We start from the raw sequence: 7,585 nt of genomic DNA on the forward strand, positions 1-7,585 counted from the left end.
CCATCTAACTGTAGGATTTGTGTCCAAATGCCTATCTCTAGTGTCCCAAGTTTGCCATGGTGGATATCTCCCTTACAAGGGACAGCCTAAATAGCTCTCAAGTCATTAATAATCAAAATGTAAGAAAAATAAAACATATTAAATGCCAATAATATCACCAGAAACAGTCTTGTCACTGGCTAGTAAATTTAACCCAGCCAGGACACAATCTTGTTTTCTCTGCCATTATTACTAGTGAAATGGTGCTGTTATTCCTATCAGTTAAATTTAAAAAGGGAAAAAAACTTTACTGAAAAAATGAAAATTGAACATGTTCAATTCTAGGATAAAATAGTATAGCTTACCCAAGATATAAGAAGCTGAGCCAGAAGGCTTCACTTTGTTGGGAACAAAACAAACATTCCCTGCTACACATCCCTTCCTTGATATGCAACATTGTACAGTTACCTTCTAAAAACTGTAAACAAATGAAAACTTTATTAGCTAATGATTGGTATAGAACCAACTGGAATATGAGACCTGAAATATATTGTCATCCCTGATGGAACCCAATAAATCTAATAATCATGTAGTTGCAATATTTGTCCCATTTATAAAGAGTTTAAAATGTAATTGCCAAAATTAATGCATTAAATGGCAGCTATCATAGTATAACTCTAGCAAACGGAGAAATGGCTGTAATGTGCAAAGTGGTATTACAAACTAAACTGGCCTTAATTATCCCCACCAAGGGTGAACATGTGCTTTAGTCAAAATAAATGTTGTACCTAAATTCCTAATGAACCTGGAAACATCTCTTTTCTCCTAGGTCACCTAAATAATGAAGTTCAAGCTAAGATTTCCAGTTAATAATTTAATTTCTATTCGGTCAGCTCTCTTCAGAAATAAGGTCATGATTACAGACTGTTCTTCAAACCACACTTGTAATCTTCCTGATCATTGTATCTATTCTCATTCTAGTCAAATGCCTTTTGTTGCTATGTACTAGAATTATAACTCAAACATGTATGAAACCCTTTTCATCCTCCAGAACTCCTGCCATAAGTTACCCATTCTTCCCTAAAAGACATCAACCACATTTATAAGTTATGAATCAGAAATTCCACCAGACGACCCCTTAACTCCATCACCACTTTCCAGCAGGAAGTAGCCAAAATGAATAGTGGCCCAATTCCCAATATTGGAAATAGAGACAGTTTGAAAGGGGAACTTGTAACAGTAACTTTTTAAATATAATCTTGAAACAGTAAGAAAGCTGGAAATTATAAAGTAGACTTAAAATGTAACCTTCAAAGCTGGAAGCAGGCTATAATGAAAGCTCTTTGTCTCACAAAGGAGCAATATGTAAATGTAAAATCTGCATCCAGAACTGTATAAGCTTTAATCTATTGCCCCAAACACCCCAGATATGAACAAACCTTTCGTCTATCTCCCTAGACTTGGAGGCATCTTTCCCAGGTGTCAAATGATATAATTCTGAAGGAAGTAGGACAAGCCACTGAAATTCTCCAGACCTCTGTTACCTGTTAACTAAAGATGATTATATCTTTTTGACTCTGATGGGTATAAACGCCAATTGAAAACTCACTTCTTGGTTGCTGATTTGGGAAATCTTCCACTGTCCTCCTGCTGGCATAAAAAATCCTCTTTTCATCCTCAGCCTGGTTCAGTTTGAATTTAATTGGCTGAGCCAAGTGACAAACCTTGATTTGGGAATTGTCCTACCTGTAAGGTCAGTCTCTGAAACTCATTCTGAAGGATGTTTAAAGAAAACTCTTCTAGAATTGCTTGTAAATAACAATATGGTGGCATAGGTTTGGAAGTGGCTGATGGAATTTTATCCTTAGGAAGGGCACCATGCAAAATATTTTTTCACTACAACCAAAAATTGTCATATCACCATAAAAAAATGATGAAAACATTTTCCCCAAAGAAAACTCTGGAATTACTGTTGGTGATGAAAATGTGTAGCCTTCATTTGGGAGAATAAACCAGCAAATCAACCCTTTTCATCATCTCTCTGGATATAATAATCCCACTATCAATTAGTTCCTGGAACTATAAAATAAAACTCTACCATGTAATGTGAGGTCACAAAGTTTTTGTGTGTTTTCTTTTCTTGGAGTCTTCATAAGGACTTTGTAGCCTGTAACTTACATCAATTTTAAAAAAACTATTTGAATCACAGTAATTATGTTATCAACTTCCTGCAGGAAGCGATAAAGTATAAATCATGCAGAATGTCCAATCAGTGCATGACTTATGAATGTTCTTTTGCATGTAACTTACAGGAAGAAATTAATTTTATATTCCAATGAGTTCATAATATATACAAAAATAATATATACCTTAATATATGCGATGTATGCTATATTTTCTATGCTATTCTGAGAACAATATCAAACACTCATTGGGTGTCAGTGACTCTCATGAGGTCTTTTCATATAGTAACTTCTATTCTATTCTACTCTATTCTATTCTATTCTATTTCATTCCATTCCATTCCATTTCATGCCATCCCATTGTACTTGTATTTTACTCTCCCAGTTCATTAAACAGATACACATTACTAAATTGATTTTACAACCTGTCAATTTACTCAGGAGGAACAAATGCAAGTAAAAAACATAGCAATAGAGCCTTACCAGATGGTCACTGAACTTACTAGCATTCATTCAAAAATTTACGAGTTAGGCTTAAAAATAAAAAGGCTGTTGAAGGAGTTAGAGAGATAAAGAAAACTAAATATTCCCTAACCAGAATTCCTGTTACACTCAAGGGATTCATTACTCAGGAAATACAATTAAACTAAAATTCTTACTGCAATTTGCAAATTTGGGAATGCTTTTACATTTTCCTAAAAACCAACAGAGTGATGGAGAGCAGGCATTGCTTCAAAAACAAGCTATAGATTTAAAAGAAATGTTGCCTAATGAAGATTTAGAGGAATAATTATATACAGATGACATATTCAAAGAAACATATGCTTATGCTACTTTAAATTAGGAGATTTTACAAAATTTACTGTGTCTCAGTCTCATTTTTTGTTGTTGTTTTTACAATGGCCAAATTCCCATGTAAGGCATAATTTCATTGTGATGAAAGTATGAATAGAAATTTTAAGACACAAACATATTGGATTCCAATTTCAGAAAGGTATGGATTCAAATATGGCTACCTCTCAGTAGCCCTTAACTTATCAAATCATTTAAATGGTCTGACTCTAAGATTTCTGTTTTGTAAAATAAAGATATAGTAGAATATAGATCTTGGGTTGTTGCAAGGTGTGCTGGTTTGAATCTATTATGTCCCCAACAAAAGCCATGTTCTTTAATGCAATCTTATGGGGGCAGAATTATTAGTCTTTTGATTAGGGTGAGGCATTTGTTTAGGTTGTTTCCATGGAGATATTACCCACCCAACTGTAGGTGAGACCTTTTGTTTAGATTATTTCCATGGAAGTGTGACTCCACCTATTCAGTGATTAGCTCACTGGATTCCTAAGAGATCTGAGAGCCCACACAGGCCTAGATTTTTGGACATGCTGGGAGAGGCTAACAGAGGGATGATTGGAGATGCTAAGCTAAGAGATGAAGCCCAGAGTTGGCCCTAGAGAAGTTAAGAAAGGACCCCTAGATGCTTAGAGAGAAACAGCCTGGGAGAACAACATGGATTCACAGGAGCTGAGAGATAGAGAAGCTAAGAGAAACAAAAGGCCAGAGATATTTTGGAGAAAGCCATTTTGAAATCAGAACCCAGGAGCAAAGGGCCAGCAGACACCAGCCACATACCTTCCAAGCTGGCAGAGGTGTTCCAGATGCCATCAACCATTCTTCATTGAAGATATCCTCTTGTTGATGCCTTGGTTTGGACAATTATAGCCTTAGAACTATAAATTTGTAACCTAATAAACTTCCTTTAAAAAGCCAACCCATTTCTGATATTTTGCATAAAAGCAGATATAGCAAACCAGAACACAAGGTTATGTGTTAACAACAGTGCCTCAATAAATCATGCTGGCTATTATTATAATTACTCTTTGTCTTTGCTATGATGTCCAACACAGCTTTGCTATTTAATTTCTGAGAAGTAATAAAAATACCAACATCTGATCAAAGAGTTCCAGCATCATTCCAACAAAAGTTAATACTAAGATAATTTCTTAAATAACTTCATCTGAGCTTGCAATCCATAAAAAGAATTTACCACAACAATTCTTTGCAATTACATGTCTCCGTCTCTGGATACATTTTTTTTTAAATCACTTAAAACATTGAATGATTCATCTTTGTAACATTTATTAATTGTAGAATTTATGGTGGTTGGTGGTTGATGGTGGATAGTTTCATTTACCTTTACTAACTTTAACCTTCTCCATCCTGCTCTGTGCCCCAGAAGGATAGCCTTTTTGTACTATGTGAACAGGCATTTTTACCCTCTGCCTCAGACTTGGCTTGGCCATTCACAGTCAATTTCAAAGTATCAGAGAAGTCGAAGGTTGGAGTGATCAACTTCCTCTACAAAAGGACAGAGTTCATGTTGATTGGACTTTTCTTACAACTATACCATTCACCAGTACTCTTTCCCCTTGTCCCTTCAGGCAAAGAAGATGGAATTTCTGTTTGAGAGCTGTGTGGCAATTCCCTAAACCTGCCCACAATTTGTAAAATAGTTTCCTCATAAAATTTCTCCTGATTATCCCAATTTGAGCTTACCATCTGTTTTTTTTTTTTTTTCAATTTTAAACAACTATCATAACACAAAACATCCCAGAGCTCTTATCAGCTGCTAATTATTCATCCCTAGTATTAGTGTAGTGCTGGAAATGTATTCCTATTCTTGATAAGGCCATGCCTTATGGTCACTGAGATTCATCCATCACAGTAAGTGAGACTGGCAGGATTAGAACAAATCTTCCACTCCTTCATCCCAGACTTTTATTAGTGTGTTTAGCTTCTCCTTTGTTTAGAAACACTCTACATTGGACACAAAACACATCTCACTTCTGTAAGACTTTTCGACTGATTGCCCTCTTCACTGCCCCTTTCACTTCGTTGTTCCTCAGGCTGTAGATGAAGGGGTTTAACATAGGGGTGATGACAGTGTAGGACAATGAAATTAGTTTCTTGCTTTCAGATGACTGGTTGGATTTGGGACATAGGTAGATCAGGCTGGCAGTTCCATAGAAGAGGGACACCACGATGAGGTGAGATGAACAGGTAGAAAATGCCTTCTGGCGACCAGTAGCAGAGGATATCCTCAGGATAGTGGCGATAATGTGAGTGTAGGAGACCAAAATGAGGGAAAAGGGAAACATGATAAACAGTAGTGTGGAGGCAAGTGCTTGCATTTCATACATGGTGGTGTCTTGAGTGACTAGTTTCAACACCGGGGGACCATCACAAAAGAAGTGATCTATGGCATTTTGTCCACAGAAAGGAAGGGCCATCATCCATGCTGTCTGCAGCATAGAGACAGGGACACCAGACATCCAGGAGCCTATGACCATCCATGAGCACACAGTCCTCTTCATTATGATTGGGATAATGGAGAGGGTTACAGATAGCTACAAAGCAATCATAAGCCATCAGAGAGAGAAGGAAACATTCAGAACTGCCAAAGAAGAAGAAGAAGTACATCTGGGTACCACAACCCACAAAAGAGATAACTTTCCTTGGGGAAAGTAGATCTACCAGCATCTTCGGCACCATGACCAAGGTGAAACAGACTTCAAGAAGTGATAGATTTTGGAGAAAGAAGTACATGGGTGTTTGAAAAGTGGGATCCACACTGGTAACTGTGACAATAAGAAAGTTGCCCAGCAAAGTGACTATATAGACCACCAGGATCAACACAAAGAAGGGAACTTGCATTTCAGGGTTGTTTGAGAAACCAAGAAGAATAAATTCAGTGACACTGGTCTGATTTTCACAAGTCATATCTTAGACCAGTTTCTCTCTAAGAATCAAAATCAGTATGTGCCTCAAAAAGTACTTTGCATATAGATATAATTTCAAAACTACAGTAAAATCCATAAAACACAGCTGTTTTCAGTTATTTTTTCTTACCATTCTGTTTCTCTGAAGCAGATAGTATACTTACAATGAGAGAAAGTCAAGGAAAATGAAATATTTTGCTTGAAAACTACTAATTGCTGTCACCTGGGTGCAGTTTTTCTCCTATCAGTGGTCAGTCTGCAGTTCATGTTTTTCATCGGCAGCGTGCTTTTTGCAGAATTAATAGAAAGAGTTTATACAGAAAATAATTAAAATAATTGAAATAAAATTTAGTATTTTTTAAAGAATTCAGGATACAATAAAAATGAATAATGGACTTTTCTAATCTTTGATTATATAAATCAATGTTCTTACTGAATGAAGTACATTTTATACCATTCCATCTACTACATACGTACATATACATGCATACACACATATGAAATATATATGTGAAAAAAGTGTAGTAAAATATAACATAAGCTTATGATTTGGGTGCTTTTCTGTAATCTCCATGGAATTGCTGATTTGTGTGAAATCCAATATTGTCTCTTGACCTATGACTCAACTCCACTGGGCTCCCATTTCTTTTATGCATATGGGTAGTTATATGGTCTGAATTCAGGTTTAAAAAGTCTTCTGAAAAAAATATGACTTACAATAGGGAAGTCACCATCCCAACACTTGCTTCACTCCTGTATATCTGAAATAATTCTGTTTTCTACTGTCCTTCTTCTCCAAAACTACATGGTCAGAAGTGGGAGCTGGTAACTTACCATTGTATTTCCTCTTAAGTCCAGTCATAAAAGTGATAATTCCACTATTACATATTACTTCAAACACCATATCTTATTTAGAGTAAAATGTTATGACCAACAGTAGAATTATAGGCAATTTTATTTTCTACACTTCATACTTAGACCATCAAACATACAATTGCATGTTGGAGAAACAACTATTCATAGTGCTATGTTGGAGCTGAACATATATAGGCAATGTTTTACTTTTCAAATATTGTAGTTAGGTAAATATTGGATCCCAATTATTTTACAAATGCATTAGAAAATGCATTTTACAAAAATGCATTTTACAATGCATTTTTCAAATTAGCTTACCAAAAGTGTATCTACTTTTTTACAGTCAAAATAATATATACAATGTATTTCCCCCTCTGAAAATCAGGAGCGAAAATTCATAGCCCCTAGATCCATTTTGAAACAAGTGTCCCATTTGTAGGATTCTATGTTTTGTACTCTACCCTAAGATATATATTCTGGTAATATCTCACCTACCTATTTCGCTAACTATAAGTTATCAAACAAATATCCTCAACAGCATAAAGAAAGGAACCCTGATGATACCAGGCTGTAGTGGCCCTACAAGTCCCAGAATCATAGGTAACAGGCATGACAGGGAATGTGACCACTACCCTCTTAGCACTATTGCATTACCTGCATCATAACCACTCTCATTATCAATAGTGGTAACTACAGCATCGATATTCCATGTATATTTAGCAGGACTTACAAAATGCTCCATATGCATTATCACAGCAGCATTTTGCAACAATTATAAACTTGTGGGTCTAA

At 35.8% G+C, this 7,585-nt stretch overlaps 1 pseudogene; it reads right to left on the reverse strand.

Moving 5' to 3' along the window:
• Positions 1–4,924: 4,924 nt before the first annotated feature.
• Positions 4,925–5,939, reverse strand: LOC119542758 (annotated as a pseudogene).
• Positions 5,940–7,585: the final 1,646 nt, after the last annotated feature.

The sequence above is a fragment of the Choloepus didactylus genome, chromosome 8 (genome assembly GCF_015220235.1).
Source record: "Choloepus didactylus isolate mChoDid1 chromosome 8, mChoDid1.pri, whole genome shotgun sequence".
Classification (NCBI taxonomy): Eukaryota; Metazoa; Chordata; class Mammalia; order Pilosa; family Megalonychidae; genus Choloepus; species Choloepus didactylus.